Source organism: Desmodus rotundus, chromosome 9 (assembly GCF_022682495.2).
Source record: "Desmodus rotundus isolate HL8 chromosome 9, HLdesRot8A.1, whole genome shotgun sequence".
Lineage (NCBI taxonomy): Eukaryota > Metazoa > Chordata > Mammalia > Chiroptera > Phyllostomidae > Desmodus > Desmodus rotundus.
Window position 1 is genome coordinate 49,803,854 of NC_071395.1, and position 12,281 is coordinate 49,816,134.

Genomic DNA, 12,281 nt, shown 5'->3' on the forward strand with positions numbered 1-12,281 from the left:
CTCCCCCACTCCTCCAACACCCCTCCCATCTGGCGACCATCACAATATTCTCTGGATCTATGAGTTTGTTTCTGTTTTGTTTGTTGATTTATTTGTCTTTTTAGTTCCACACATAAGTGAAATCATATGGTATTTATCTTTCTCTGCGTGACTTACTTCACTTAGCATATTACCCTCTAGGTCTCCCCAAGTCTTGAAGATCCTTTAAACTTAACTACAGAGGAAAATGATACAGAATTTTCCTCAATAAATCACACGCAACTTTTCTGGCCTGCAGGATACTTTTCCACAAAATGTTAGATTCATAGAAAAACATCTTTGACCATTTTCTGGAATACGTTGTCTCCCTCTGAGGCCTGAATGTTAGCTACAAAGAGATTGGCATTCACAATAAAACCAACTATTGGGACGGGAGGCACATCGTTCAGGACTTTGCGCTGGGCTCTCTGGGTGGTGGAAAAGAACACACAAGAGCACCCACACGGCTAAGGAGGGATCGCTTCTCAGGACAATCCGGAAGAGTTTAGTCCAGAAACCAGTTGTTTCAGTGGCCCCTGACCCAAAACGTCATTGCCAGTTAGGCATAAGGTTTTCTGGAGCTGGGGTTCCCCCGAGAGGAAGAGACTCCCCAGTTCACACTTTCCTCACTGCTAATCAATGCTTGCTGTTATAATAAAAAAGGCAGACAATAGAGGATTTGGCAAGGATGTGGAGAAACGTGAGCTTCCATACATTGCTGGTGGCAGTGTGAAATGGCGTAGCCACTCTGGAGAATAGTTTGGCAGTTTTTTGAAAAATTAACTACAGAGTTTAGCCCACGTGACCCCGCAATTCCATTACTTGGGTATATACCTAAGAGAAATGCAAACATATGCCCACAAAGATTCCACAGAAATGTCACAGCAGCATCATTCATAACAGCCCCAGAGGGGAAGCAACCCAAACATCCACACACGGGGGAAGAGATAGACAAAACGTCCACGCAAATGAGCATTAATCTGAAACTAAATGAACAGACCCTGAGACAGGCTACAACACCGATGCACCTGAACAACTTCTGCTACACAGAAGGAGCAGATGCGAAAGACCACACACTGTGTGATTCCACTGGCATGGAACTTTTAGAAAAGGCAATTTATAGAGACAGTAGATCTAGTGGTTGCCTGGGGAGGGGAGTTGAAAGAACAATTGACTATAAATGGATATAAGGGATTTTGGGGAATGATGGGAACTAGATTGCGGTTAGAAAAGCACAACTGTGTAATTTGCTAAAGATCATGGAATTGTACACTTCAAATAGGCGAATTTTATGGCATGCAAATTTTGCTTCAATAAAGGTCTTAGACATGTATGCACCTAGACCTGTGGGGATAGACATGACCACATGCTATCCCCATATGTGACCTGGGAAACTGTACTTTCCTATGGGAGGACCTCTGCAGAGGTCCTTCTAACCAGCACCTTGTAACACTGGCCTTGAGTCTCCCAAGGGCCAGCATATGGCAGAGTTTGTCCTAAGTGAATGCTGTCAATGAACTTGTCCTATTAAAAATGTCTTATTTTAAAATGCCCTGACTCAAAAATTGTACTCTGAAATGCATCTCATGGGAATTTTCCATATTTAGAATATGATTAAATAACCATCTTTAGAAGTAGCAGTATTACTAGAAATCACCTACTACAAGACACTCAATTTTTAGCTGGTGTAGTAAGCCCAGAGAGGTTGGGGGGCTTGCCTGAGGTTGTAGCTCTAGTTAGTAACACGCATGGGCCTAGAACTGGTTCTTACTGACTAGTACTCTGTGTACCCGCATTTGTTTACATTGTTCTGTCTCCTAAATACTTTATAAACTATGTGCTTCATTTTGACTTTGCTTCACATACAGACAGAGCGCCATACATTTCCCATTAGAAGGTGCATGCCTGGGACTTCTAACAGAATAAATGAATTTGCACTAAAAGGCTTACACGTCTGTGTGACCAGTGACACGGTATGTGTGCAGGGGGGAGCCTCCCCACTGAGGGCACTCCACACCAGGGCCACCAACTAAGTTCATCACACTTCAGATCTTCCTGTGTCATCACAGGGTTCCAGACAGGGGGATCATCGGACTGAAGACCAGTTGTGTGCAGAACAACTGGAACAGTGTAGTGACCAGTCAGCAAGTCGGTCCCAAAGGTCCTCCTTTCCCGGCATTGGCATGCCGGGCAGCTTCTTCCCACACTGCACCGTACCGCAGAGGGGGCATGTCACTTCCAAAAGAAGGCTGTAACAGGACCCTGACTCCCATTTTGGTTGTTCTCTTGTGCCATCTGTCTCTCTCTTGGGTTGCTTGCTCCAGGGGAAGCTGTTTTGTGGCTGACTCCATGGAGAGGCCCACACAGCGAAGAGCTAACACCTCCCATCAACAACCATGGGGCAGGCTCTACAGCAGCTCCACACAACCCAGGCAGGCATCCGAGGGCGCAGCCCCACCAAAAACCTGAATGCAGCCTTGCAAGACTGAGCAAGACACTCCCAAATCCTCGGCCCACAAAAACTGTGAAATAATGTTCATTGTGTGAAGCTGCTAAATCTGGGGTTATTTTGTTTTGTAGCAATAGATAACAAACACACATAGTTTACTTACCTGATAGGTGACCCTCCAATAGTTATTTATAAATTGAACATTTAGGAAACCATGATTTGAAAGAACCTGGGAATCTTATATTTTGAAAGAATCCTCTTTTCCTTCCTCTGGTCTTTCTTTGGTAAGGCAAAAGATAATGAATAATCAGCTCTTTGATTTCTATTTCTGCTGTGTTTCACTGTTGTTTTTACTAAGTAATGCAGTTCCTCCACATAATAGGGTCATTTTAGAGTCATGTCCAGTGAGATTTGGGGCTAAGAGTAACCAACCCACTAACTTATCAACTAAATTCTTTCAGAAAATTGATTTCACACACAAAATCTTGGAGATTCCTGTGGCTTGGAAATTCTCTGTTTGAGTTAGCTGTCTTCCCTGCTCATACCAGTCTTTATCCAGTAGCATGACTGCAAGTCAGTGTGTGGTCTCCCTTCTGTTATTACGCCATTCAGTCCAGGGCCTGGGAGCTTTCTGAAGAGACATGCCCAGTCCTTGTTGAGATCTCTCCAAGCAAATCAAGGTGAAGGGACCAAGTAGCCAGTCAGCGTTTGCCCATGGGGGCTAACCGTGTTTATCGAATACCTTCTCAAGTTCCAGGTGCTGTGCTCTGTGTGGTAAATACTCCGTCTCACTGATTCCCTGGTAGCCCCAGAGGCAGGAGACAACCTAGAGGAAAGCTGAGCGGGCCTCAGGCTCTTAGCTGGCCAAGAACCTGAAGACCTGAGATGTAAAAAAAGGAGAAGAGATGAACTAAAAACTGGGTACTTGGCTGGGTGGGTTTTCCCTGCATCCATGCTCGTGCTTGCATGTGACTTGCCATAGCAACGGCCTCCGCCACTGAACAAACCACAGAGGGTTTCTGGGCTCCAAGCCTGGATGAGGTTGCTGACTCCGGCAGCAATCTAACATGTTAAAAACATGGCTATTGATCATAAAACCTACTAATTTCTCAGTTTTCTTCACCTAGTATGTGGCAACTTCTTTCTTCCAGTTGCTCAGGAAGGAAAACTTGGAATCTATGCTTGAATTCTTTCTTTTTTACACAAGGCATAGTCAATGGGTCAAGAAATCCTATAGCTCTGCTTCAAAATATATCCCAAATCTGACCACTTTGAACTCTTTTTAATTCCACTGCCCTCAGCTCTTACCTGGATTATTGTAATAGTCTTCCCCTGGTCTCTTTGCTTGCCCTAGCTACCCCTTCGTCTGTCAATAATGTAACAGCCAGGTGCACTTTCTAGAATACAACGTAACATCCCTTTCATCTACTCAAAACTCAATCTCTTTGGCTAACAACAAACTGTAAATTATCATTTGTATATGGGAGCACACACATGTGCAAGTGCGTTGGTGCACGTGTGTGTGCATTGTTGTTTGCTGTTTTACGTTTAGCCCACTTTTAGTTAATTATTTTATATGGTGCAAGCTATGGACAGATGTGTTTGCTGTTGTTGTTAAGGTGTGGTGGTAGTAACTGATTATTTTACACAGTCAAATTATTCCAGCATGATTTGTTGAAAAGGCTGTTCTTTCTCCATTGAATAACATCGGCAACCCCCATTCTCACAAATCATTTACTCATAATGACTGATTTTTCAGCCAATTTGGGCTCTAAAAAGACAATGCAGAAAGCCTGCACTGAAGTTCCAGTATGGGGACCTCCCTATTTCATCATGGCCCAAGTTCTTTACTTTCTCATCCCAGGCTTCCGGACCTAAACTGGAACTTTTCCTAAGAAGTGAGGTTAGGGGAAGTAGCCAGACCTAAGTTACTTTTCTGACTTCTCCCATTGCCAGAGTTCTAATATCTCTGGTCTTTTTCAGGTTTAGAAATCCATTAATTGCTGAGCTGAGACAGTTCTATTTTAGTCAAAGGTGAAAGACAAAGATTTCACAATCTGGATGAAACTCATTCTTATGACACAACTGAAGGAATTCCTAAAGGGGATAAGACCAATAATAAGATTTGCAAAATTTGGCCTCATTAGCCAAGGATGGTGAAATTTTCTTTACAGTCTTGTATCCCAAGAAGAGAACAGTGAGGCAGCAGAAATCATGCCATGGGTGAGACTCTGAGGGTTGGCACCTGCTCTACACCTGAGGCCCCGAGACTGTGGTTCCATGCCCTTACATGTGTCTTCTTTTCTGACTTCTGTGATAACCTATGAAGCAGTTAACACTTTCCCGTTGCTGATGAGGAGAGGCTGTGTGCAAAGTCCAGGCTCACACCACCGGCATGGCTGCCGGGAGATGCAATTCCAACACCATCTCCTGAGTCAGGCTGAGCCAAAGCAAAATTGGGAGTTTTTTAAACCCCTTAATGGTGACCTAATGGTCCAAACCATACATCAAGAAGAGTAGCTCAGCGGAGAGACAATAAACTTCCTGTACTTCTCCAACTGAACCAAGTTACTCTTCATTCATCTGACATGGAAGCTCCGCCCCAGATAGCATGGTCTCTTATTCTTTCCCCAACAAGATTTTTTGTTCATGTGGCCATCCTGTCTATAATAATCACCCTATCTTCTCTGTACCTTTAATGACTATATTCATTCTTCAGAATGCTCTCTCTCAATCTTGTCTTCTATCACGCAGGACCTGTTAGCACAAGTGTGACAAATGTCAGCATACATTTGCTCAGATGTTTCTTTAATAAGAGTAGTACCTACTATTGTTTCTGTAGCAACTATGTGCCGGCACTGTACCAGGCACTCCATTTATATTTGTTTTATTCTCACGACAGCCCCTCAAAAAAGGTGTTTTTATCATCATTTTACTGATTAATAAATTGAGATGCAGAGAAATTAAGTAACTTAGAGATTAGAAAAACTCATAGCTAGTAAGTGGAAGACTTGACATTCAAACCCAGGTCTGACTTCAAAGTCATTGTTGTTTTCCCTCTAAGTTTTAAGCCTGTTTGACGTATCAGAGCACTTGGGGATGACCTACCAGAAATCTATTGGAGGAAAAATCTTCCTAAGGCAAAAGAGAATTGGAGTACACAGAGCAAGTCATGGACATGGGGCCAGGAGAGAGGAGACAGACAACTTTGAGTTCTGCCAGGTGTCTGTTGCTCTTACTGTCTTGCAGGCCGGCCCCTGTGGAAGTGTGCCTGAGAGTTTGGGAGAAGGCACTGCTCTGCGGGTGGCTAGATTGAGATCTATGGTGTGGGGTCTGGTGGGAACTTTGGCCCAACATTTTCTCAGCAAGATCTTAATGCATTGGGGTCTCTGGTGGTTTTTATAGGCTGTACTGGCTTCTGGGGGACTCGGTTAGTCAGGAAAGCTTGACATCTTGGGCACTTCACACTTTGGTGGTGGGTTGTGACAAACAATATTATCAACAGCTGGAGGGACAGAGGACGAAAAGAGCAGGGTCAATCCAAACTGACAAATTTTATCCGGCATGACCAAGTGCAGGCATTTTGTAAGGTGCTAGGGTCATGGTGTCATTGGCAACTTTGAGCAGGAAAGGGAACCCGACATTTAGGATGTTCTAAAAATACATCCTGTGATTCATTAAATGAAATTTCTCAAGAATGTAACAAACATGAACATAATTATCTCTAGGAAGAAATTTTCCTATATGTCCTAAGAAGAAGGAAACAAAAAGGAACCAAGATACTGACCCAAAAAAGCTAAGGAAAGTGGGGGCGAGTTGAGTTGGGGTTTTTAAAAAAAGCAATAGAAAACAGAAGTTAGAAAGAAGGAAGGAAGATGTTTATGTCATAACACTATGTCATAAATATTAATCATAAAAACTTTCTTTTATCATTGTATGTGCCAACATCATGTAAGATGGTGTCATATATTGAGGGCAATGGCAGTGCCAGTTAAATAAAGAGCTGGTTGAGTTCATGCCCATGAACTCAGCACTTTGATATCCAAGTAAGAGCTAGGAAATTAGGCTCTTGGAAGTCTGCAAGCTGGAGAGTCTGGGCTGTAACGTAAGGCCCTAGGAGTTCTCTACTACTGTGTGTGCCTGGGCTACGATGCCAATGGCGAGTATACTTTCAGAGATACGGAGCGTTCTATCTGAAACTGGGCCACTAATGATTTTAAGATGACCATGAATCAAAGGGTATATTTTAACTCCATGCACACCAAAGAGTGGCACGGTGTTCCTTGACCTTTACTGCTCTTCTAATCCTAAAGGTATGATGTAAGGATCGAAAGAAATGTTTAAGTTATACTGACTATTTCTGTAAAAGAAACTAGCAGGAGTCAGCACACTACTATTGTAAGGTTCACCACTTTTCACAAAATGATTTTTCAAAGAAATTGATACAATTAGTTTCTCTTAGGCCACATTCCGAAATGTGCACAGAAAAAATGATGGAAAGAATATGACATTTTAAAGATAAGCTGACAGATAGCTTTTACACACACACCAAAAGCAAAGTCAAAAAATAACAAATTGACCACAAAAGATATATTAAAAAGCTCCTAAAAGTTAATGAAAAAATCTCTCTCTCTCTCTCTCACACACACACACAGAGGAAGGGGCAAAAGATGGGAATAGTAAAGTAAACATAAAAGGCTCTTAAACAGATGAAAAGATAGTCATTGTCACTCATAATAAGAGAGAAAATTTAAAGCAACTTTTTACCAGTTTAGATTGGGAAAACCCTAAAGTTTGAAAACACACTTTGATAGCAGCCCTGAAAGGAAGCAAGAACTTCCCACATTGGTAGTGGGAGTGTACATTGCTATGACCCCCATGGAAGGCAATTGCTAATGCCTAAGAAAATTAGACATACACATGCTTTTCCAATACCCCTGCTCCTGAAAATTCATCTTGAAGACACACAGAAAAAAGATACCAGTATGGTGTCACTCATCACAATTTCATTTGTAATAGCAAATTTGTGAGCAACACATATGCTCATCAATTAGGATTATTTTGTAACCATAAAAAATTGAAGATGACAAAGCATTTTTCAAAATTTGATATCAATTCAAGATAAAAACTCTCAGGAAACTAGGAGTAGAAGAGTACATCCTCAGTCCAATGAAAGGTATTGTATTAGTCAGGGTTTCCCAAGAGAAACAGAACCAGTGGGAGACTGTACGTATTAGGAATCGGCTCACGCAGTTATGGAGGCTGCAAAATCTGACGGCCTGCTGTCTGCAAGCTGGATAACCCAGAAAACAGGTGGCGTAATCTAGTCCAAGTCCAAAGACCTGGAAATTGGGAGGTCAGCGGTGTAAGTCCTGGTCTGAATCAAAACGCCCGATAACCAGGAGTGTCAATGTCTGGGGGCAGAGGATGGATATCTTGGGTCAAGCGGGCAGGCCTGCCTTTTTGTTCTATTCAGACACCCTACAGGTTAGATGATGCTCGTCAGCTTTGGCAAGGGTGACCTTTACTCAGTCTACCCATTCAACTGTTAATCTCTTCTGGGACATTCTCACAGAAATAGCCAGAGAAAAAGTTTTACCAGCCATCTGTACAACCTTAAGACACTCATGCTGACACATAAAATTAACCACCACAGGCATCTACAAAACTTATAGCTAATATCACATTTAGTGATGAAATATTGAATTATTTTCCCTTAAGATCAGGAACAAAGCAAGGATGGTCTTCTCGCCACTTCTATCCAACATTATACTGGAGGTACCATTCAGTGCAAGAAACAAGAAAAAGAAATAAATGTCATCCAGATTGGAAAGAAAGAGGTAAAACCATGTTTACTGGCAGACAACACGATCATCTATGTCAATAATCCAATGGAATCTACAAATAAGATCTACAAAGTTCCCACATAAGTTAATGGAGAGAGAACAGTCTTTTCAACAAATGGTGCTAGAATTAGATATCCCGATGTAATAAAAACCAAACAACAAAAACAAAACCCACCTCTATTCACAGCTTGCACCATATACAAACATTATCTAGAAATGGGCCTCAATGTAAAATCTAAAACTGTAAAACCTCTAGAAGAAAACACAAGAAAATCTTTGTGACACTGGGTTAGAGAAAGCTCTCTTTAGATAAGATACCAAAAGCACAAGCCATAAAAGAAAATATTGATAACTAAGATTTAATCAAAATTTAAAACTTCTGCTCTTCCAAAGACAATGTCAAGAAAAGGAAAAGCGCCCTGCTGAGGAGTCAGTGGCTAGGGCTGGGGTGTGGAGGTCTGGGGCAGACTCAGGGTTGTCAGTGACTGAGTGGTATGGCTCTGGGGTGGAGGTCACTCTCCCTACCTCCCCCAAAGCCTGACCAACACCATCCCGTCTCCTAACTCCCAGTGGCCCCACCCTGCTGTGATCGGGGTCCTGGCAGAATCTGGGACAGACAGTTGTGTGGCAGTAGGATGGAGAACATTTTCCCTTGCATGCCTGAGTGGTGCAGAGCCCTCCTGTTACACAGCCAAATCTTGGTCAGTTTGGGCCTCATAAACTCTGCTGGCCTCACCTTGATGACTCCTTGAGACCCTACCCCACCACCAAGATATGCAAACACCAAGCAGGTAGAAGCTAGACTTGGTATACCCTGGGGTATTTGCTGAGTAGCCTCAGACCCAGCACTGGCACCAAGTTTGAATATGTATAGATCTGGTGAACACCACTCGCCCCTGCCTGGCAACTCACCGAGAATATACCTCATGCAACTGGAGCACCTCTAATGGCTCTTTCAGTGACTGAGCTTAACAGGCAGCCAGCAGGCAGAAGCAGAGGCACAGGCAGACAGAGGTAAATCTCAGTGCTCTTTGGGACTTCTGCTGATCTGCCTCCCAGGCCAAGTGCTGGAAAAAGTCAGCCTTGTTGTGCAGCTTACTCCATCCCACCAACACCCAGGCCGAGCAGAAGCACCCACAAACTTTGGATTGCCTTATAGCTCCCAACAGGTTGCCAAGGGCCAGTCACAGGCAGCATGTGACATTCATCTGTACCAGAGTCCCTCCCAAGAGGCCTCCAAACAGCTTCAGACAACATCAGAGCAGGATCCAATTAGCCTCACAAGTGGCATATCCAAAGAGAGGTCTCAGCAGGCACCAGACTCTGCTGAGGTGAATTCTGCTTCATGTGGTCAGCACCTGCACAGCTGCTTGTACACCGTGGTCAGGGTGGATCCTCACCATCAGCCAGCCTGAGGGTGGGCCAATAGAAATCAAGACTCAGTTACAATAGGAGGGCCCACATAACCCACACAAGGGACACTCCTGGAGCACCCAGGTTGGGTGTTCAAGGAGACTGTGCCACTGAATCTCACAGGACACCTACTACATAAGGCCACCCTGCCAAGATTGGGAGTCATAGCAGTTCTACCTGATACATAGAAATTATCGCAAAGAGGTGGCCAAAATGGGGAGACAAAGAAACATGCCTCAAATGAAAGAACGGGAAGCTCCCCAGGAAAAGAGCTAAATGAAATGGAGCAAGTAATTTACCAGATGTAGAGTTAATCTACTGGACATAGCAAAAGCAGTCTTTAGAGGGAAATTCATACCATTACAGACCTATCTCAAGAAACAAGAAAAATATTAAAAAAAATCTAACTTTACACTTAAAGGAGCTAGAAAAAGAACAACAAGCAAAGCCCAAAATGAGGAGAAGAAAGGAAATAGGCACGCCAGTGTGAGAGAGCAAGTAGAAAAGTGGCTCTGGGGAGGTGGGGCTCTGTTTCCTGTGGCTATGAATCTGAGCTCCCTGGCTTGGAGTCCTCCTTCTCTGCCATTGCTGCATCCCAGTGTGGAGTTTCTGCTCAGGAGAGACTGTCCCCACTCTTGCCTGGATTGCTCCCTCCATGGCAGAGCTTGCTCACTTACCAGGTGGGACTGGGAATAGCCTTGAGGTGAGAGGGGGGCCCTGAGGGCCAGGAGAGGCTGCGGAGCCTGGTCGATGCTCTGGGACCATGGGATGCCACCACAGTCGGTGCTTCCTAGATGAGGCCATTACTAGGTTGCCCACACCCTGTCGAGTCCTCCTTTTCCCCATGCTTCCCGGGCCCTGTGGCCTGAGAATGCCTGAGTGAGGAGTTGGCCGTAGTGAGAGGGACCTACCTACTTTTGGGGTCCCCAGCTGCTCCTGATCTGGGACTCTGGAGTGGGGACGACTGGTGTCTTTTTATGTGATTGGGGTGATGCCTTCAATACCACCTTTATTTCCACCATAGGAATAGACTTTAAGAGTAACACAGTCAAATTACAAGATCAATCTACAGATATGGGATATGGCGGGCCAGGAGCAATTTCATACCATCACAAGCTCCTACTACAGAGGAGCAGTGGGTATCATGCTAGTACATGACTTCACCAACGGTAAATGTTTGAAAACATCAGCAACTGGTTTAGGAACATAGATGAGCATGCCAGTGAAGATGTAAAAAAATGTATTAGGAAAGAAGTGTGATATGGATGGTCAAAGAGTTGTACCTGAAGAAAAAGGAGAACAGATTGCAAGGGAGCACGGTATTAGATTTTTTGAGACTAGTGCAAAAGCAAACATAAACATTGAAAAGGTCTTTCTCACATTAGCTGAAGATGTCCTTCAAAAAACCCCTGTAAAAGAGCCCGAGTGAAAAATGTAGACATCAGCAGTGGAGGAAGTATGACAAGCTGGAAGAGAAATTCCTGCTCTGGCACTTTCCATCCACCACCGTTTTCTCTTCTTGCTGCAAAATAAACCACTCTGTCCATTTTTAACTCTAAACAGATATTTTCGTTCCTTATCTTTAAAAAAAATTTCCTTACTCCAAGATATGTTTATTGATTTGAGACAGAGGAGAAGGGTAGGTGTGGCGGAGGGGGAGGAGTAAGAGAGAGAGTGAGAGACAGACAGACAGACATAGATTGCCTCCTGAAAATGCTCTTACTGGGGACTGGACCCACAAACTTTTGGTGTACCGGATGATGCTCCTATTAACTGAGCCACCCGGCCAGGGCTTTTCCTCATCTTAACTATCTAATCCACCTATTTTATTTGTTCTTTCACCCATGACTGCTTGCTGACTTTATAATTTTCTTCAAACAAACAAAAAATATAGAGAAAAATCATGTCTGTGACTTCATTTTCAAATGTCCTCACTCAGCTCACCACTGCACTGCATTGTATTATAGTCTAGTTCTTACCAACATTACAACTTACGGCAATCATTTCAACTCTATTCTTCAAGTTGTATAAGAATAAAGGTTAGAATTTCAGGTGCAGACAAGCCCAGGGGAAAAGTGGGGGAGTGAGACGGACCATGAAGTCCAGGCTTTCAGCGTGGGAAACTAAAGACTCAATACTCCAGGCTATTAAAAAATCCGTGGGTATTGTGGCAGCTGAAGAAACTCCCAGCCTCACAGGAGAGTTTGTTGGAGAAACCCACAGGCTCCGAAAATGCACACAAACCCACCCACTTGCAAATCCACATCTGAAAGGGCACAAACTGCTTGTGGGAAGTGAGGGAAGTGACAGAAAGTGGGATAAGAGTGAAGCAAGCAGCATTGTGCCCTCTCTGACCCCTCCCTCACAGACAGCACCAGCACAGCAAAAAAAAAAAAAAAAAAAAAAAAAAAAAGAATAAAAGTTAGAATTAACAATTTTATTTTGTACAACAATGTAATTTTCTGTCATGGATAATGTGCTTGAGTCCCAAAACCACTCATTTTCATCTTCAATATGTAAATGTGGTTAATTTTGTCCTATGCCTTATGTGGAAA

At 43.4% G+C, this 12,281-nt stretch overlaps 1 pseudogene; it reads left to right on the plus strand.

The window, feature by feature from the left end:
• Positions 1 to 8,206: 8,206 nt before the first annotated feature.
• LOC112305016 (ras-related protein Rab-10 pseudogene) lies at positions 8,207 to 11,259 on the plus strand (annotated as a pseudogene).
• The last annotated feature ends 1,022 nt before the right edge of the window (positions 11,260 to 12,281 follow it).